At 34.0% G+C, this 22,880-nt stretch overlaps 1 protein-coding gene across 3 annotated transcripts in view; it reads left to right on the forward strand.

The window, feature by feature from the left end:
* The window catches only part of LOC118197587 (somatostatin receptor type 2-like), a 378,592-nt gene that overhangs the window by 330,051 nt on the left and 25,661 nt on the right, over positions 1-22,880 (forward strand). Inside the window, exon 1 of one of the 3 annotated variants that reach the window (XM_035369116.2) lies at positions 14,030-14,222. The exons of the other annotated variants lie outside the window; for them this stretch is intronic. The gene's annotated coding sequence lies outside the window, so the exon portion shown is untranslated. Of the gene's footprint in view, positions 1-14,029; positions 14,223-22,880 lie in introns of those variants that run through there. 3 annotated transcript variants of the gene reach the window in all.

Raw genomic sequence — 22,880 nt, forward strand, 5'->3', positions numbered from 1 at the left:
CATCCAATTTTCGGCCATTTCAGTTCGACAATTGTTCGGGCGCCAATGTAATGTTGCGCGCTTCCAACCTGCACGCAACAATAGTGGTGACTGCTAAGAACTGGAAAGTAGACAAAGTCTTGAAAAGGGTTTAAATCCATTTTTATTCAACTTTAGAAATTACAAATGCGTGCTCTTGACGCTCACAAACTACGCCGACCCGGCGGTAAAATAAAAATAAGAAACTAAAAAAAGAATAGTAATAAGTGATTAACTATGAGGCTCTCTAAACGTAACTAACCTCACCGCGTTCTAAGATACTGCTGATAATTCAGCAAACTTCTGAATATTACGTTGAACGATTTAACAATCTGCCGAGATAAGCACACAGGCCGAAACGCGTGGTTCTTCAATTTCTAACTAGCCACATCCACGCTTGTGAAGCAAGAAAGCACACCTTCGAACTCTTTTCCCTTCTATTTAACTCAGATTACTTCCGCTGACAATTTGAATCCTTGCGCGTACTACTAAAATTTCCATACTCTGGCATTGGCATGTCCAGGGAAAAGTAAGGCTTGACAGGAAAGATAGTTTAAACTTAAAATAAAGGTTAGTTAAAATAAATATAAACTCTACAATCTAATAAGACGTCAGATTTAAATGGAAACAGTGCGGATAATAAGGATTTATTGGCAATTCCTACTTTCAGTTTGTCTTTCCTACAGTCAACCGCAAAAATTATACATGATTTTAGCTTGTATTATACTATGACTTAGCCTCCAAACAGTATATTCATACAGTTATAATGCTAATGCTCCTATTGAAAAAGTAAAACAAAAATCCAATCGATATAAATAAATCTTTTATACGCTCTTGAACAACTTCAGAAACTTTTCAATTACTGTCAGTCCATAATTATTTGATTTAATTAGTGAATGGACTGCCTCCCCCCCAAAAAAAATCCATATGAGTATCGACAAACCTTTCAGCTTTCACAAATAACACAAACATCAGCGTTACCTTTTAACTTCGCTACATGCGATCTTGCCGCCCTTTCGCATAAGCAAACAAAAAATAGAAAATTAAATCATTGAAATCTCCAAAAGGATATTTTTCCTTTAATTGAAATGGCAGAGAATTTTCTTTGTCCATGAATTTTTCCAGGACATTTGTCTGCGAACTGTCTTTAATCAGATCAAAAGGGACAGTTCGACTACGCTTAGTTCTGGATTTTCGATTCTTAGCAATTAGAATGTGGCCAATTTCTAGTGCAGACGGTACGACTATTCGGTTCCTAATGAGGAAATAAATCGATTTATGCGGAATGCAAATCAAGTGTAAGCATATTACAGTATGCTTACGAAAGTTATTTTTTAATGTATTTACTCTAAAAATGTATGCTTGATTACTAAATCTGATTTTTTCCCCTTTCTTTGCACTTATGCTTAGGCAATCGAAACATTTTATAGATCTGTCTGAAATTACTATGCTGTTTTATAGTTAAGGTTATACTTTAACTACATAGTTAAATAATAACAACTGTATAGTTAAAGAAAGTGCTTAAGAATACTATGCCGTTCAAGAAAGTGCTTTAAGAATACTTAACTATGCCATATAGTTAAGGTTATACATCAGTTATTGCGTAAAATAAATGATGAAACATATATTAGGTTTTCACTTTTCTCCTTAAATCGAAATGTTTTAATCATTTTCATTTTTCGTTATATTTCATTACTTCGATTACGTCGCTTATTTCGTAGACGTTAAACGGCGTATTTGGAATATTCATAAAGTGTGAACGGATATGTGTATTGTGTAGGGAATAATAGGTGTGAAAATACACAATAGGGAAATATGGAATTCCTGAATGATTACATCACTCCTTTTGATAATAAACTATCAAATAGTTAATCTTATTTCTCAATGACCATGTGATACTAAAGTAGTAATGCAACCAAAATTACACATATCCAGGTTCGATTTACATAATGATAAATTTAATTCACTTACTTTCCTGTAGTGAACAGAAGCATATTATTAAAATTCGCATATTGGTGGGTCTACCGACTCGGGGCACATTCCGACAATCGCAGCTCATCGTCTACTTCTGAATTATGTCGACCACTGTCAATTTCAGATAATTGAGCTCGCTAGATATGCTCCAGGTGAAGGGTACTTACGACGTTTTCGGCTTCGCAGTAAATTTAGATAGTCTCTTTTGTTTTAAGAATACATACTTTCACATAGTTCAATACAGTTCATAACAGGAACCGTTTCCGGTGCCTGTATCCTCTTCTCTGTAGAACTGAAACACTTTTCTTCCAGTCTTCTCTTGAAGTCTGTACTTACAATACCTAATCATCACAATCGCAAACAGAAACCTTCAGAGCAGGAAAAAAACGTTATTTTTCCATCACAGCCTGTGTACAGCTTTCAGTGATCTCCGGCTATTCTGAACTTGTAGGAATGATTTTTAAAAAGTCTGGAAACTGAACTAGTTCACTTTTATCTAAAAAGTGAAGTCTCTCCTAGCAAGGGCAGCAATCGGGAAAAAAATGAAGTCTCTTCCATATCTCGATCACGCAAAGGAGCGAAGTCTCCTGGAAACCTTTCCTTCTCCTCTCACCATGGAATAAATTTTTTTACCTTTGAAACTTCAAATATAATTATTAATTCGCTACTCTTCTCTCTCCATCACGCCGTACTTGAACATGTTTGGTCCGTCTGCCTCAAACTTTTTCCAACCAATTATATTCACGAAATAATTAAATTCAGGTGCCTCACATTTATTTACGGGCCTCACGAAAGACGATATACGTATTTTCTCTTTCGTTCACTGTGGAAAATGTAACATTGGAAACCAATATTAACTTTCTCCTTCCAGGCTTTCAAAACACACGCGTAACAAAGACCTTTTCGAATGGCCGCCCGTTTGTCGATCCCCGAAGATTGCTTCTCATTAAGGAACGGTAAAGGAATTCTTTCTTATTATATAAGAGGCACAACTGAGAAAAAGATCATTTATATTAATCGTAATCAGTTTTACTTGTGTCTACCGCTCATTTTTTGTCACTAGTTTTCCATAATTAGGAATAACCGTGAAGTCAAAATCTCTATATAAAACATATGTATCCGAAGAAGGCTTATTTCAAACGCACAGCCTCTAGACTTAGAGCCTTCTTACTGAACGAACAATAGCATTATCTTTATATATATCTGTATAAATAGTATGCAAAAAAAATAAGTTAAGGGAAAAAGTAAAAGCTGAAAAGCGTAATTTTTACCGCTTGTCTCTTATAAAATACTTTGTAAAATTATTTACCTAGAACGAATACATTTTCATGATGAATTACATTGAAAACCTGTAAGAATACCAGAATCTCTGACTGAGTAAAATGTTTCTTACATAGTTTGTAAAATTATATTAGTTATCAGAGGATTCCCTTTACTTCTGAAGTTGGAAAACCCACGCTAAAAGAGATCTTTCGTTTTTACAATAAAATTCATTGAATATATTAGATAGCAGCTTTGATACTGACATGTGTCACACTTCAAATGTTTCTGCTACCGAAAGAAATACATTGCCTCGAAAATTTCATTTCTCCATTGTGGAGTGCATGGGAATAATCTGTTCACTGAGTAGATGACAGGTCCAAAACGTTGAACACACGAACGTAACAACTGCAGCCTAAAACATTAGAGTTTAATGATTTTATTGAAATAACTTTTGCAATGGAAAGAGGGGCACTGTATGCCAAACCTCTTAGAAAATTGGTATTGTAAAGAAAGCAATTTGCTAGAGAGATTAGGTGCAGAAATGCCTGGATTATCGTAGTTTTTATTGCCACGACAAATACTGGATTAACGGAATTATGGGGGTTTTGGTTTCCTTGCTTTTTCCTCACAATTCGTTTCTGTAAATAACATCGCTCAAAATTCGCAATACCGTTCAAAGATCCAAGGCGAAATATCGTCAGCTACGAAATGTACACAAATGAAAGAGCGCGTGATTTTCTGATCGCTTATTGGCTGTCGCTAATGGAAGCTTATAATTTAGTAAGTGTGAACGAGCTAGTTTAGACAGATCCGTGCTCCATGCACCAGCTAAGTCCGCTATAGTCGTTGAGTATTAAGTGTGAACGGCGCTTAACGGATGACAAGTTTTATAGCAGTTCCTTTAAACAAAGCTGTAGGAATGTACAACTTCTTTAATTCATTTAAAAAACAATTTATTATTTTCGTTTGATATCGTATTTCTAACTTAGCAAGTTAATTTCTAATTGGAGAAGTCAAATTATTTAGCTTAATATATTGATAATTAAGAATCTTTTGCCAATACATATTTGCAATAATATTTGTATTTAATACATATTGAAGTAACCTAGATCTTATTATTTGAATGACTGAAAGACTAATCACGAAACAAGATGTATGAGACTTTGGTTGGCGGAGTGTCCCAAGTAATGTAATGCTTCCTTAATAAGGACAATCATTTGACATCTTGATGTTCAGTAACAGAAAATAAAATTTAATTTAAACCTGAAGTAATTGAAAATATTTGTAATTACTATCACAGAATATTCAAAACTAGTACTTGGAAACTTTCTGTTCCATATATCGGAATATTTCAGTTTCCGTTCCATATTTGTAATTACTGTCAGAGAAGTTTCATAATTAGTATTTGGAAAATTTCAGTTTCTGTTCCGTGAACAATTTCGAAATATTTGCAAACCTTACTACGCATCTCTTGAAGTATTTACGTCATTTAATGAATTAAACGCACTCATAATTTCTAAGTCAAAGGAATAAATTTATGTTACTTCATATCTTAATTTAAAATATAATATTCAATTCTTTACAATAATATGAGATACTTTATCACTGTATGTGATTAAATTTGCGAGTCCAAAGTAAATGGCTGGTACGCGTGTCAGATTTAAAAGCAATAGAGACTGCTGTAGCGCTAACCTCTGCAAATGCCAGGGAATCGAAAAATTAACTCCTGGCGGCTGGCTGGAAAGTTCTAAATGAATTCCTAACCAATTTCTAACTTTAATGGATTTATAATCAATAACTATTGGTAAATATTTAATTAAGCGTTCGTCTATATTTTTGCTGCAGTATTTACATCTATTAGCACACCTTATTCAATTTATTAAAATGCAAGTGACAATTATGATGCGACTTAAAATGACTCGAGAAATGAAATTATGCCCATTTCTAGTACAATTTATGATATGCGTACATAGGGACCCCTGCCTTACACATTTAATTAAATGTTTCTTAACATACCTTTAGGGGCAAACGTATTGGTTACGCATTTCAATGCAATATAAGTTTGAATTTTGTTAGTAATAAATATGACAGAATAAGGCCAGTTTTGACGAGAAGTATATATTCAGTCAGATGGCTCTGATAATGTATGTATACTCTTGGATCGATGAACGTATTATATACCACTCGCCACCTCCAGCAATTATCCGTATGAACCATTTTGCTTTAAACCTTTTGTGGCCGGGGCTTTGGTAGCAGTAAAAGCTACCAAAGGACGGGGAATCTTGAACCGAATGCTTTCCCCCCTTTAAGAAATCACCTCCTATTTGCGACAAAGATTCTTGTGTGTAATTTAATGGATTCTCAGAGGGGTGCATCTATGTCGCAAAAGGAAGACCTTTGAAAGAGATAAGTGGTTAAAACCCTAGGGACGTCAAATTTGACATTTCACCCCACTTTTCAGCCAGGAAAATGGGGGAAAAAGACATGGCCACTAAAGTGGACAACCCCGTCTTTTCAAAGAGAGGACTCTATGGCCATTATAATGGCCATCCCGTCTTCAAACGTTTAATGGTTCAATCTAGATTTTTCGTACCACTTCGCTCATAATCGGCCATTGCTTTACTGCAATTTTTCTCGAACTATCCTATTATGTACCACTAAAAATACATTACATTAGCTTTAATGGTACACCTTTTACACACAAGATTTAAATAAATGTTCAAAATGGATGTAAAGGGCCCCTCTCGAACATTGTGTGCTTCGGCATGCCTTACTACATCATACTTACGAGCAGCAAGGCAAATTGTTAATTCAAAGAGGTTTTACTAGTTCATGTTGCAAAATATTTTTGATTTCTTTATGGAGTTTGACACAGCACATGTTTATCAGCGTATCTAATGGTTTTGCCATTCAGCTGTTTTCCTTCTGTAATTTTATCATTCATATGACTATTTTATATTTCAAATTATAGCTATAAATATCTAATAATGCGAATAATTTAAAAGCTAATAAAACATTGTTTTTTATTTTGTTTTGACATTCTACATCGGTGGCATTAAAATAGTAAGATACTACGCGTACATGGGTTGATGGTGAAGTAGTGTTTTATTTTATTTTGGCCGTCCTTTTAGTAGGAGCCACGAATGTATCGAATTACTATAATCCTAAATTCATTAAATTTATAAGCTGCGTAACCACGTGGAGGTAAGAGGTATGTGCCTATGAGGTCGTCGTTAATAATACCCGCCCACATATTCACGGAGAAGCGGGTTTGGAATGCACGTGGACGTGTGCCGTGTGGATTATGAGTTGTCCACATGTGCATGTTGTGACTACAGAAGATGCCATACTCTGAGATTGTTGCCATGTCCGTGAATAGCACATCCGATGGGAAATCCGCCTGCGCTGCACACTGATGCAAGAACCAACGACAGAAATGAACTCGAAGAGGGTAAAATGTCTCTTGCAAGGCTTGGACTCTCTACAATGATATGGGTGCAAACCTTTATCATGCAATACTCTCCAAACTTTGGAATGACTCAGCTGCAGACGACGTGCAATACCGCTTGTACTTGTCTGAGGTTATTCATGCACAATGTTGAAGAAGGATTCTTCAATGCGGAGCTGTCGTGCACTTCTTATTTTACTCCTAATATCAGAGGTGGCTTCAGAAGATCCGTTTTCACACAGAGACCGATGCAACCTCTCGAACATTGTGTGCTTCGGCATGCGGCTGTTCACAAACCGTTCCTGGTATAAACGTCGCGTTGCTCTGCCGTTCCCATTAGCAGCACCATACATGAGATGCATATCAGCTTTTTCCCTGTGCGTAATCTCACCCATCACGCTCGACATCAGATTTGCGAATGATACTCTGATGCATCGGATCGTGATTCCGCCTCACTACCGCCCTCTACCGCTGCATTGCCAGCCTATCACAGCTGTAGTTTCTAACACTGTTAGCGTTCCTTTTTTTTTTTGAACATTTATTGTGAATACTGCATTGCTGCAAAGGAGCACTTTGCGTTGATTTTGTTTGTTTGGAGCACTGTTTTGATTTTCTACATCATAGAACGGTTCCTACACCTTTCTCGGAGCTGAAATCACCAACCTCGAGCTATTTAGTGAAGAGCGAGGCTACCTTACAGAGACTGAATCTCACGATCTGGTGTTCTTTCTGAAATTCAAAGCGTTCAGTAACCAAAAGTTCCTAAAGATGAATGCTCAGCGGCTGCCCAGTACGATTGTAGATATTGGCTCTTAGAAAGGAGAAACTGCGGATGAATTTCCTCTACTGCCTAACACTAAAGTTAAAACCAGGATACAATAAAGGATATAATAAACGATGATATAATAAAGGCCCTTAATGACTCGATTTGACTTGGATTCAGATAGTGGTACTAGAGGAGATTTTACATGTAGAACACGTAAGCCCTCCCGAAAGCCTGTCATTCAACCAGCTAAGGAATCTTCTGATTCTCCCACGGTTGATCCGCCGGGAACCAATCAGAAAACAACTGAGAGTATGAATGTTTCTCATGCTAATGGCGCTGGGCAGCCTCCACCTGGAACCAATCGGAGACATTGTTCCACCGGGAACCATTCGGAGACATTGTTAATTGCTCATAAAATTTATGAACTTGGTGGTTCTGAAGTCTCCGGGAAAGGTCATTTATTGGCTGGCCTCGGGGTCTGGCACGTCCTGGCGTGGCGTGGAACTAGTAGCCCGGGGGTTTTCCCCCGGGTACGCTGGGTAATGTCCCGCTACGACGGGCAGCCCGAGCGACTGGTGGGAAGCAAATGACGACTAGTGCCGTTCCGGGAGAATTCCTGGGCGGTGCGCCTCTCTCTCTAAGGGGCCAGAAAGGAGGTTGAACCTCCGACGCTGGTTCTAAGGAGTGGGGGGACTTGTAGTGCGACCTTAAATGTGTTGCGGAACGGGGAATCCCCAACTTGTTGTTGTTGTTACCGGTAACCTCCGCCATGACAACGCCTTAGACTGAGCTCTAAAATGTATAAAGACTTTTAGAACTCAGTCTAGTATTTTACGAGGCTCTTGCATGACTTATGATTTATGTGCGATCAATGCGATCACGGACTTATACATCATCAGCCTATGTATCAAGGTCATTTTAGGTTCATGTCTCTTGAGTAGTTTGGACTTACGTATCATGGTTAGAATTATGAGCTTATGTAACATGGACTGTTATGCTAAACAATTATGAATGTACAATGTAAAATATTTTGCATGTGTAATAAATGCCGTCTGGATTGCTAAAACTTCTCGCGGATGGGTGTAGTTAGTTTCAGGTGCTATCTAACAGGATGACTAAACACTTTTCCAGGAATAGTCAGGATAGTGATCATTCTTGGGGGTGACAAAGTATATTACATTAGATATGCAACTAGACTACTGTGGGGACGTTATATATATTTTGTATAGTTAAAAATGAAAAAATATGTACTATAATTCTATAAAAAATATTTAATGTTTTTAATTGGATATATCATGAAATACATTTTAATTTAACACTAGAATTACGGGAACGGTCATTTTTCAGCGTATCTCCATTTTAATTGGGCATAATATTTTTAATTATTTATTTATATCTTTGATATTTTATGACTTTTTCTAAAACCTTATGAATGTTGCACGCTATTCTTTTATTCATTTTAATAATTACCTTCGACAATATTATTGTTTACACCTAGAATTACGGCTATCGGTCATTTTGACTGTATCCAGAAAATTATAGATTTCTCAATATTTTTAGGACTTTTTTAGATATTTCCGATTTGCTCATAGATAAACAAGTGTATTTTTGGTAATAAAGATTCCATATTTCACAAAAGTGAGTGGGAAGCGGAGGAGTGGGGAGTAAATTTTGCGCGACAAATGTCTGCGCATTTCACTAGTGTTAGAGAGTTTATTTTTCAATAGACACAAATGTACTTTACTTCATTTGGAGAAATTTGTTGTTCTGACCTGCTTCATATGTCGCGTAGGAGAGTTGGTGGAAAACATCTAACGGAAGGAAGAGATGCTGAAAGTTTTTTAAAGTCTTCCTGATGATAATTCTGCTTCAGAAGCAGAATCTGATGAAGAATTTCATCCTGAAACTACATCCAGTTCATTAGACAAGGATTAGATTGTTCCTACTGAAACGCGTGAATCCGATTCGTCTGATGGTGAACCTGTTCGCGAAACAGAAAAGGAAAGTAAAAATTTAAATCAAGATCCCAAAGCCTGCAAACTGATCCTTTTGCCCTTGTTTCTTATATTTGGAATGCTTTTATAGAAAATTGCTTGAAATATTATAAACCGAGCGAAAATATAACAGTGGATGAACAATTACTTCCCATGAAAACCCGATGCCGATTTATTCAGTATATGCCTAAGAAGCCGGACAAATTCGGCAATAAGTTTAGCTTTGCTGCTGATGTGCAGTCAAAATATTTACTAAGCGGATTTCCCTATTTGGGAAACGACGAAACAAGACCAGTTAGGGAAATAGCAGGTGAACATGCAGCTTTTTGCTTGATGGAACCGCTGAAATTAGTAAAAAAAAAAGAATATGGAATTCAGGAATAAGCTGCGTTGGCACAATAATCGTTCAGAAAGAGAAGTACCTTATTCTTTCAGAAATACGAGGGATGACCTCTGCTCTAGTAAGATCGCTAAGCATTAAAATATAACGTTTACGTCTTATCAAGGAAAAAAAAAACAAGAACGTTGTGCTCCTGAGTGCCATGCACCCAACAGTGGACATCGCATCTGATCAAAATTCGACCAAATATGGAGCTGATGTTTTGAACCCGATGGGCAGAAAATACTCAGTGAAGTCCTATAGAGGCTGTCTCTTTTATTCCCCATAAACTAGAATAGATCCTATAATGATTTGGCGAATTCTCGCACAGGCTACTGACTCAGACGAAGCGTAAAAATAACCCTTTATTAATTCAAAATAGTAACATAAAGACACGGTCTTTGTGCGTTACAAAAACACCGTCAACTTGCGGTGGAAACTAAAACGTAGAATGTAAGTCAAACCTGAAATAAGTAGTGCAAGATAGCACTGAAGTTCCGCCTAAGAGGTGTTCAGCCTAAGAGCCTAACCGGCATGAAGCTAAATCTGACAAGACCAAAATGCTTACTCTCGTAACAGCGAAATAACAACGTGTGTGTGTGTGTGTGATTATGGCAAAGCCTCGAGGGCTATCTGCTTAAGGGGAGGGGTGCCTTCGTGGAGGACTTTCGAAGGAAAACTGGCTCATATACACATGGAGAAAACCATGAAAGCTCCCATGCAGCCAGCCCATTCGCGGGATTCGAAACTCGGACCGAACTACCAGTGTTCAGCGACTTTATCGCTCGGCCACTGGTGGACCCGCGAAATAACAACGAAACGTGCGCTTGGGCGAAACACACTCTGAATAAACTGAGGTATTCACACTTTTAAATAAACACTTCACTTAACTTTAAATTTACATCTAGGTGAGAGAATGTGAGGGAAGTTGATAAGTCTAGAATAGGTATCAAACTTAGAATAAATTTGTTATGCAAAATAAGAAAAACCATACGGACCTCATCCAGCCGTTAGCCAGTTTCAGTTTCTTTTTAATATTCTTGATTTGGCCGTGATAAATGCGTGGATAATTTACAAGGAAACAACTAAATATAAGGATATCAGCCGTCGTGATTTTATTTTGAATACGGCTGAGGAACTTCGAAAAATGCACATTTCATACAAAATTCACAAACTTTCTGTAACGGAAAAAGAATTGGTACTTGCGTCAACCATTCCTGTAAGCGTAAATAATACCGAATAAATGCATGCAGAGGGAAAACTTTTTTGAATAAGGGTGAATACTGTAAAAAACATGTTTGTGGAACCTGTACAGGTAAAATTAAAAAAAAAAAATAGTAATCTGTATGTACTGCAACACCGAGTAATGCAAGTACTGATATGTGTAATTTTTAACATATTTGTTTCATACTGAAAATTTTTATGAGGCAATTTATTAAATAATAAGAAGTTAAAAAATATCTAGAACAATTGTTTTTCTCCTTTAGCTGTTTGTTTTATTAAATTATCCTTCGAATTAATATATTTACTCACTTTGCTTTTTTTTTCTCTTTGTTACATTAAATTATCTTTTGGTTGCATGTATTTACCCAATTTACTTTATCTACTTATTAAATAAGCAAAATGTGCCATTATAAGCATTAGCTTTTCATTCGCAACAAGCGATCAAAATGACTACTGATCTTACTTATTGGTAAACGGAAAACGGCGTAATGTTAGTGTTAAAAGAAACCAATTCAATGGTTAAAAGTAGTATTTTTATGGACTGCATCTATTGCTTTTAAATAGTTTAGTTTGTTTATCAGTAGCACACATATTAGGTATGAAAGAATAATATCTTACGTTTTTCCGAATGGCATCAGAGTCGAATGTAAAGTGAATCCACCCATTTTCAGTGGAACATGAAAAACCGCACTTCGAGTCTAATAGCCTAGTTGGAGTAAAAATATAGAGGTGTTCTATTATTTCAATAATATGAATCATAGAAGATATCATAGAAGTGTTTACTATGTTTGAAGTAAAAATGATTTCAAACTGGATCATGAATCGAATTCTTATTAAAAACAAATTATTTAGTTTTTTTTTAATACACTAATTTTATTTTACTGAATCTCTAGGTTTTATGCATATTAACCAAATTAATTTTACCTTTAATTTTGTCGGCTCCACCCGTGATGCAAATCAGTTAATGCGTATAGGAACAAAGTTCTTGAAGTTAGAAAGGAGAACTTTTGGTCAGCGACTGATGACAGTCTTGTTACAATTTTCGCTCAGTGTCTAGAAGTAGCAGAATCGACTTTAGCCTTTGTTATCTGTGTTTGCGTCGAGGGCCTGAGCCAAAACTTAGAGTTGGACTCTGTCGTTTTGGCTTTTCACATTTACGTATGTTTAATTTAACTTCTGTGCTCTATTAAATTCCGCAATAAACTGTAACTTGTTCTGTATTTACACGGGATGTTAAGTTGAAATTCTATTAAAAATTTTGGTTTCAACGTTCACTTGAGTCGATGTCACTTTACTAGAAGTTTTAGCACAGGGCGATAATTCACCTGGATGTCTTGACGGAAACATAATTAAACAGTTGAGTTTTTAGATTTCGTACAAATTTTACGACTGAAAATGCGCATCTCGACCAAAAAATCAAGGAAAAATAAAGAAGTAATTATTTTAGATTTACTTCTGAATACATTTTCCTGAAGCTTCAAAATAATACAATTGCGATGAAAATTAATGCAATCTGTTTCAGAAATTCAATCTGATGAACTGTCTGCTTATTTATTTTACGTGATCAGGTTAATTGTCTGCTTACTTATTTTACCTGATCAGGTTAATTATATGCGAAATTAAACACTTTCAGCTTAAGAATCTTTATAAAATCGTAATGTTCAAAGCATGTTTTTTAAAATGAATTCTAAAGCTCTAAATATTCCTTGTGGGAAAACAGCTATAACTCATATTCGTTTCCATAAACAAAATATGCATATAATTTTGATTTTACTCCTTCAATTCATAAACACGTTATTTTGCCTCATGTTTTTCATTTGGTAACACAAAATCAATTAAAGCAAAATAGTCTTACCTAACTTTAATACTTGCTACATATATAAGCTGAAAATTTTGGGAGATGAAAAAAGAAAGAGATTAGAGGAGTTGAAAAAAACTATGTAACGTGATTCCCAAACAAAAGAGCCATTGTTAAGTCATGTCTCCAGAACGGTTAAATTCAAGAAATTATGATAGATCATATCGACAACTGATGGAAATTTCTTGCTCCATTCGCAACATAAATTTCAATTACGTTTTCTTAGAAAACAGACCATGCATGTGCACCTTTCCTTAGGCACACAATCATTATTTTTTTTTTTTTTCAGAAAGTGATTAAGTAGAATAAAAGTAAATAAATTTTTTTAAATCAAAATAATAATCTTGGACTGTAAAATATGATTCATTGCGTTATGTAAAGCATTTGCAGTTAATTCCATAAAATATCCCGATAAACTAGTGTCTGGTCTTATCTTGTAAATTACTCCTAAGAGGCTGTGCCACAAAATTGCTTATCGCCCCTGGGAATCCTGGAACTGAAAATATTGGCTGCATGTGATTACGTAGGTTTCTTCATGTGTGACATAATTATGTTCAATTTCCTGTAAAAAGTCATTCACGAAAACACCTCTTCCACAGGGGTTGCCCTTCCTTACTTTGTCAGTATTCTGTAGTTCGGTTTCTTAAAAGTTGGGAAGTATAGCTTCAAAGTTAACAGAGAATAATTTCAACAAATTTAAGGATGATTTTTTTTTTCGACTTTAAAGATCATGTAGAAAAGATGATTTTGGGAATATTATTTAAAATATATTCAATATTAATAACTTATGAAAATATTTAGACTGTTATTATTTCATTTTTATTGTTGAAAGAAACTGAACATTTTCTGTATGTTTTTTTTAAATCCTTTTATACAATCACTTCATTCCTGTTTTCTTTCCCTTTCAAGCATAATTTTTCAATCATCAAGTGTAGAACAATATTTATAAGGAATAAAAGCCGTTCAAAATAAGTTTGTGTATTAGAAACATTAAATGTTAGTTCACGCTCATCTAAATCAATGACGTGTGGATTTGACGTCATCTCTTAGGCGTGGCTGTCGCTGTATTCGACCTGACTTTTAAAACGGAGTCGGTGTTGTCATAAAGCTGATGCTTGATCAAGCTGACAGCAGGTCTTGCTTCGTATTAAAGATGCAGAGTTCCCGCATATCGCCAGGTTTTGTAACATCTGCGGTTTATGCAAACATACATGCGCACGCTTTGAACTCCCTGCTGGAAACCATTACTTTATTAGAAACGCGTGCCAGGGACTGTTATCCTACTAAAAAAAATGAAGGTAAGCTGAAACCTTTTTTCCTTGCACAAATAACAGTTACATACATTTAAAAAAAAATTAAAAACTTTATTTGCTATGTTATATCACCCATAAATAATAGCCTTGATTATTAAGGCAATATTAAAATTTAAACAACTTTTGTGCTATTTCTGCTAAAATTTCTTCAAGAATACACTATAAAGTGAATACACTACTTTAATACCTAAACCAGTGCTTTATATCAATCTATATTTTTCTGAAATTCTAAAATACAAGAAAATGTTCTACTCGAAGTTGTGTAAAACTGTTGCGTGGCTACTACCTTGCCATCCTTCCGTTATGTCTAACCATCAGAAATGGTTTCCATGTTGAACAATCCATTTTAAAAGCATTTTACGTAATAAAGAACCTACATGCATGTATAGTATAATGCATGAAATACGGTTTCAAGGAAATCTTGATAAATAATCATGTGGAATGCTTTTAGAATTGGCTTATTTAATGTTTATTTAGTTACGCATTAGTTATTTGTATTACTGCTTCATATGTGGCGGGCAAGGCCCAAAAATATTAGCATGAATATTTTATTGTGAATTGTCATTGTGGAATCGTTTTGTACATTTCGGCTCGAAAATGTTTCACGAAATTATACCCCACGACGTTTGGCTAATTGCCCCCCCCGCGGCAAACTTCCTATCTTACTATCTATCTATGTGTTAATCTGAAACCTTTTATTTAACCTATGTTTTAAATTAAGATTTTTCATTTGGTATACATCTTCGATACAGATGTTGGATACAGATGTATATGTAGTTTTATTGAAGTGATGTAGTTTTATGAAATTTGATGATGAATGATGAAATTTTATTGAAATTTTGTTTGGAAAACTGTATGAATATTATAAAACCAAGTTCCGAATTTTAGATGATTAGTTTGTTTCTATTAGTATTACCGTTCAAAACACGATTACTGAACCACAAATGTATTACGTATGAATAACTGAGAATTTACCTCACTTTGAAATTCCAGAAACGTTTGCAAATTTATTAAACGATTTATTGGACAAGGTTTTATTCCGAGTTGCTTATAGAAGTGGAAGGTAGTACCTCTTTTCGAAATAACGTGCTCATACCTCTAAAATTCGAATTTGTCTAGATTTTATGTCCAAAGTTATTGGTTCGAGGTAAAATTAATAATAATAATGATAAAATTCATGGATATATTTAATTAAATAAATAGACATAGAGATAGAGTCAAATCTCCTGTTTGTGAATTCCATCAGTAAAATACCAAAAGCCGTAGACCTAAAGCCTTAAATTGTGAAGTTGAAAACAGATTTTGATAGTTCTGTCTCGGCGCGTAAAAGAAAAATATGGTTGGTTTCGGAAATTATAATTTAATGGAGAGTCTAAGATTATATTTTAGAGGTATGATATTATTGCATTATGTGATTGGTTAATGATGATATAAGCCTATATCAGATTATAAGAACTTCTCACATTTTACTAGTATCCCAAGTAGCACGGCAACATTGTAAAGGCGTTGCAAACTGATGGCGAGTCATGTTGCAAAAAACGTTGCAATATGTCGTCTTTAAGACGCCCAGATGTCCGCGAAACTCTACTATTTTCAAGCGTTGATAAGATGTCTTTATTACGTCTTTGCATATGAGGTTTTTGTCGCACAGACGTCGTTATTGCGTCTTTCGCAGGTTATATTTTGGTTTCTCAAAATTCCGCATTTTGCAACAGTTGTGAAAACGCCGTTATTATGTCCTTGTGTTACATATTGATTTATGCAGAAAAATAAACATAATAATTAATATATTTTCTTCTTTTTTAAAATTTTGTATTCCTTGTATTTTTCTAAAGTTTAAATATTTTATAATTTCCTGAAAACCAGAAGATAATACATTTTCTTCTCTTTACACTAAATACGCATAATTAATAATAGCCTTAATTATTTTCAGTACTTAAAACTATATTTTTAAAATTTCTCTAGACTAAATATGCATAATTAATAATAGCCTTAATATGCTAAAGAATTATTTGTAGTATTTTAAAGTATATTTTTTAAATAACTTAAATTCTAAGTTACGATTATTAAGGATTTCATCATTTTTTTTCCTTTAGTCCTTTAGTATGTGAGAGTAATTATGAAAGGGGTTATAATAAATATATAACATTAATAGTAGGTTTTAAGTTAATAAAACTCAATCAGACATAAATAAACTAAAACTATATATGTGGGTAAAAAAAAGAGCTGTTTATAACAGCTGTTTAAATGCTGTTAAAAATGCTGTTTATAACAGCATTATCACATTTATTTCTGTTAAATCTCAGAGACATTGAAAATTGCCCCTGTCATGATACATAAGGAAGCGGTTCTTAAGGTAACGTAATTAGTATTTTACCTGAAGTATAAATTTATTCTCGTTTTTTAATAAAAAATATACCGATTAACTTTCATATCGCCAAGGAATGGAAATGAAAGACTGTGTAAAGTAGTTAGTAAATGTGATAAAAATATTTCATACAAAAATATACCTAAATTTAACAAGCAAAAAAACTTCGCATATTCATATCTAAAATGAAATAATAACGTAACAAACAACATACATGACAGCACTATTTAAGAAAAAACATGAACTAGCAGTGTTTGAAAGTATAAATAGCAGAAGGAAGGTAACAGAACTAAAATTTCCAATTAATAAAAAGTTATTTGTGTTTTTTAAATAGTAAGCAATTAAAAGTGCAATAATTATGGATTGCAGTATTTACTAGTAATGCTGATGTTTCTTAACACCATTTCTTTCGATCATATGTTAATGGATTTACATATTTTTAGTTTCTATATAGAATTGTGGTAGATTAAAATGATTATTTCATGTACTTTTTATTATCAATAACTCTCCTCTTGTTGTTGCCGCCCAGACGATATAGTGGTTAGGAAGCCTGACTGCGACACCGAAGGGCCTGGGTCCGAATCCTGGAGAAGGCATGGTTGAAGGCTGTCCGTCCCTTCATAGGAGGCGATGGTGGCTCACCTATTAGGCTCACCTATGGCCGCTACATCTGGCCGCGTATAGATTAATGGACTGTGTTACAATGTAACTGTTTACAATCCGCCATAGGAGAGAAAAAGAAAAAAAAAAAAAAAAAAAAAAAAAAAAGACATTCCTTTTGTTACTCTACAGAAATAATTTAAATAATACAGTATATGATAGTAAGCTAAGTACGTTAAAGTAAGCTCTTTGTTAAATAGCACACGATGAAACTTTTTGTTTTATTTATTATGAATTTCTTTGTTATCGCTCGCACATAGAAAACAAGCGAAGAAAATAGAATATACTTAAATTTAATAATAAATAAAACCTAATTTCCAACATTCATTTATTGAGATAATCTAATAAACATACATAACGGCAATATTTAGAAATAACGCGAATTATACAGTGTTTAGAAGATACCAAATGAAAAGTAATAAAACTGCAATTTGCAACCAATAAAAATATTTAGTGTTTTTTAATATTACGCAATTAATATCACATAATCAAAGATTACAATAGTTCATAGAAATGTTAATGTTTGCTTAACACTTATTTTCGATCATACATTTCATACACTGTTTAAAATCATTAAGCTTTTCAGCATACTATATAAAAGACAACACACTATAGAATGTGCATTATTATTAATTTTATTGTACTGCTTCTTGTTATTACATATATCTAATTCATCTTCAGCAGTCATATTATGTACTGGTACCAGTCCAATAATTTCTTTGTATTTTGAAAATAATGAACATACCATAACAGCTTGAATTGTTATTGCTCCTGCATTGATTGCATTTTAAGCGAAACCGGAAAGTGCCTTACAGCTGTATGTTATTTTTGGTTTTATATGAATTAATTCTGAGTACCAACCTTTCACGATGAACACAATAATCCATAATATAAATGATATACGATACAGCACTTAGGACGTTATAACCGAAGGATAAAGCTAATCAGGGTATACAAATATTGCACTGCTAGAAACACAGAAGATTGGAGAACACCACCATATAACGTTTTAATCACCGAAAATACATAAAACACTAAAACAGAACGCTATTTCACGAACAATATATCCACGATTAGCATTGTAGCATTCGATATTTTCTGAATGATGTATCCAAAATTTTGGTGTCTTCTTGTAGAACAGATATTCACAAACAAAATAAGCACAAATTCCGCATTCTCACGATGGTTTCTACTCAACTCAAAAGCTTCCAAACAGGAGCTCACAGCAAATGCAACTTCGCTCGCTGGAGGCAGTTGAAAATAGGGACAGAAGTATGATAAAACAGAAGTAGATAGGGACAGAAAAATGAGAATATAAACAGTGCGTTCTTTGATTGACTGCGCATCGTATTTACTTTTAATATAAGCAATATTTTTTATATCAGTCATTGCTTGATTCAATTTCAAACATGATGTCAATCTTTTCAAATGCCTTACAGATGATTCCAAAATTACTTAAAACAACTGCCGGAATCTAGGGTGACTGCGAAGTTAACAAATTCGAATTTGGCAGCTAGCCAAAGCGCGCAAAATCTCGAGATATTCGTTTATTTAAGCATCCAGTAAATAATGTACATGGAATGTCATCGGTTGAAGAGCAATGCAACGTAACTTTGAGCGATTTATAACGATTGCATTTCGACGGTTCTTCTGATAATTTAATAGAATCTTTTTAAATGGCCTGGAAAAATTATTTCAGCTGAATAGAACTACGAACAATGTTCACAAGATTATATTTACAAAAAATATTTATCGGGCTCGCTAAAACATTTGTGATGCGACTGCCGCCAAATCCCTAGTGTACCGTATAGGATCGAAAATGGACAAAAACGTAAAAACATAACAAACAGTTCATCAGAATTTTTATAGCTAATAAATTTCGTATTTTTGTTCACAGTTTCTCTAAGTTTTATGTCAACATTTATTAGTAGTTTATCATATCCATTAATGTTGTCCTTTTCCATGAAAAGTGTCAATATTTCTTTCTCTTTCTCTATTAATTTTTCCGTTCTGCTTCTCCTGACTGTCGGTGAGTTTTCCGTAATATATATTGGACAGCCGTTAAATATGCATGGATATGCACCGTCTTTTAACATTGGACGCTTTCTTGGAATTCTTAAAATGGCCCCATTTTTATCCGTGAATACATCTTCACGCACAATCATATAATCGCGAAAATTGTAATTTTTGCGCTGTATCTGGTAAAATGTTTCATATTATGTCACCACATTAATTCAAATAAATTCATCCTTACTTTAAAAAAATAAATAAAGTTATAATTCAGTAGTGAAATAATTGCTAACATGTGATTTGCATTGATTTCGAAAATATTTTTTTAAATATATAAAATGCGTAACTTAATAACCTACTTTATAGATTAGTTTCATTTTTAAATATTTTGCTATAATATTTATAAAAATATATTTTAGGTATTAATTATTTTAACAAAAGTTTAAACAATAATTTAGCATGCATTTTTAGTACTAATTAAATTTAATAAATCAAAAGTATTTATATTAAATTTATATATCATTAGATAATTCTACCTTTGATAAATACATTTAGATGAAATAAAGTAATGAAACATTGCAGAGTAAATCTTATGCGGACTTCAGATTCTTGAAAGGGCAGATTTAGTCTCTTTTCATTCTAAAAGTAACGCTGATAAACTATGAAAAAGATGCTAAAACGACCACGTCTGAAAGCGGTCATATCATGACGTTTCAGCGACGTCGACAAATTGCCAAGATGCAATGGGAAATATTTTGCGTCTTCGCAACGTTGTAAAGACGTCGTAAAAGTTGCCACGACCTCTTCGCAACCTCTCGGTCTACTTTGCAACGTCTTCACAACGTCCTGAGCCACTTGAGACCCATCTTTCAGAAAACTCCGATTAATATATAGGCCAGCAGACTAAGAGATAAGCATTAAGTAAAAATATTAATTTTAATTTAATTAACTATATATACAGAAAGCCGGAGAGTAAAAGTAAGAATAAATGAAAGAGAGAAATACAGAAGGAGAGAATACATTATAAGCATGGATTATTTAAATGTAATTATAGGTAAATGGTGAGATCTTCTTTCAGTTATAGGTAAGCTTATTTTATATAAATATGATGGTTTATTTATGTACTTTCGACAAAGCATTCGAGGGCTACCACCCTAAGAAGAGAATGCCTTCGTGGAGAACTTTATGAGAAACACTGGGTCGGATACACTTAGCACATGAGGTAAACTACAAAAATGCGGATGCAGCCAGCCCCCTTTCGCCGGTATTCAAACCCCGGACCAAGCTACCAATGTTCACGGCTTTTACCACTCGGCCGCTTGTGGCATATTAAAGAATAATTTCCGTATAAAAGAATGAGGTATGAGTGCAAAAGTCTCAAATATTTATCCAATTTTTAAACTGTAAAGCATCTCGATAAGCAAAATGTGAAAAACGTTTTCTGTATATTAATGCGATAAGATATCATCGGATGCATGTGTATGTGGGTAAAGAGATAAACCATATTATTAATATGGATCATCATACATCATCAGTTGCTCGCTAACAAGTAAATATCATATAAAGCTCCTAGCTAGAATATATCGAATATGGTATTAAAAACCAAATAAATAAGAAACATATAGTGGCGATTATGAATTGCATCTCAAACAGAGAATGGAAAATGTGTGCACCAAATTATAGAAACAGCTATATCATATATAACCGTGTCCAAAATTATCTTCACATGGAATGAAATCATGGATTTCTTAGAAACTGCCAGCTATAGTTTTGTACGGAATGATACAGAACATAATAATGCATATATACAAAGGGAAAAAATAAAAGCGCTGTATATAATATAAAACTATAGCAGGAAATAATAATAATATGTTACAAGAAGAGTTAAAGAAATGAATAACGCAGAAAAAAGTTAAGGTTTATGAATTTAATTTAAAACGTTATCTCTCTGACTTGTAAACGCATATCACAACATCTTTTGAGCGTTGCAATAATATTTTGTTTACTACATTTTGGCAATATAACACTGTGGTGTTCAGGGCACAACCTCTGGAAGAAAGATGTCACAATTGCATTTCCAACGTAGTCTCAGAAATTCTCTTTCGGGTTAAAATTAGGAGATTTCTTTGGCCACGATATTCGCTCAATGTCTTTGCTTTTAAGTGATTCGTCGACGAGCATTATCTTTCATAAGTAAACCACAGGTCTCTATGCGCCTATGCAAAGTCTTACAAAAATTCCTGAAAAGGCCAGAGTCTAAGGCTTCCTCTCTCTGCAGGCTCTGATGCAGTGTTGCTGTCCATCTATCAATATTTCTCCGCATACATTCGCACTTGCGTTACTGAAATGATTACGTTTCATAATATTCGAAGGAACATTTCCCAAGTCCCTCCTCTAGATGTAAATATATTTTGAATCAGATGTTAAACACCGACATAACATTAAAGTGAAATATGGGACTATTGCTATTAACTCCAATTATGTTCTTTGTACTAATTAAAGCGATCTCCCTTTTGCCTTAAAAACGGTGAAATATCTACGCTTGACTTTCTGGTATAAAGGCCTTTTCAATTAAGCTATCTGTATACAATGTGTCATCATACAATAATTCCGGTGGCGGTAGAAAGCTTCGAACTTAACTGTTGAATAGTAGACTCAACGGCAAACAATTATTGCCAGATATGGATTTTGATAAGTCTTTGTTATTCCTTTACTACCTTACCCAGAGCTCCTTACAACAGCTGTAGAGTTCTGAAATTTTTTGTATAGTGCAGAAACTGTCAGGCTTGAAATATTTATACATTTCACTGTTTTCACGATTACATGAGCTACTTTTAAATGGCTGATGATTTCTCACTTTGGCGATTCTTCCAAATTATACTTCGGAGCCATAACAAAACATTCTGAGTCCTCACACCTTGAAATCAAACGCTCTATTACAGAAACGTATTCAGATATTCACTTATTCAGATATTCGCATATGCAAAATCACCGTCAGATGACATGACTCCTTGATTTATACATCAAAAACCGTTTGATCACCTCTGATTGAATTATCCTAATTAGCCTGTTTTTTTCACGAATTCCCTGCAAAAACTGATTACATCGATTGGATATTTCATATAATGCCATTAACTTTGCAGCGTATATGAAGATGAATGAGGGAATGAGGGTATTTAAAAGTCACAAGAAAGATATTAATAATTCTGTGTTATTAAAAAATCGTTTTATAATGAAAAATTCATATAGAGCACAAAAGCAATTTACAAAGTGATACAGTTGGATTGCATCCACATTTCCTATAGTTAAACATCGGATGCCTATTGCACTGCAACCGGATCTAACCTGACCTGTAATTTGCTAGAATTACTGAAAAAGAAATGCCATCAAATTATAAATAACAATATAAGGTTAGAAACTGTGCACTCTTTGCTTATGTGACTTATTAAATATGTGAAAAATGTGGCAAGATGAACAAATGCAGATTAAAAAAGTGTAGATAAAAATAGCTATGTATACTCATAAAAAGCTATATATTTAGGAATGGGAGAAAAAAGAATTATAAATGTCTTTTTTCTTTTTTGGCGGGGAGAATGTTGTAGTTA

The sequence above is a fragment of the Stegodyphus dumicola genome, chromosome 4 (assembly GCF_044657685.1).
Source record: "Stegodyphus dumicola isolate Sdum_Otavi_A_Nest chromosome 4, ASM4465768v1".
Taxonomy (NCBI): Eukaryota; Metazoa; Arthropoda; class Arachnida; order Araneae; family Eresidae; genus Stegodyphus; species Stegodyphus dumicola.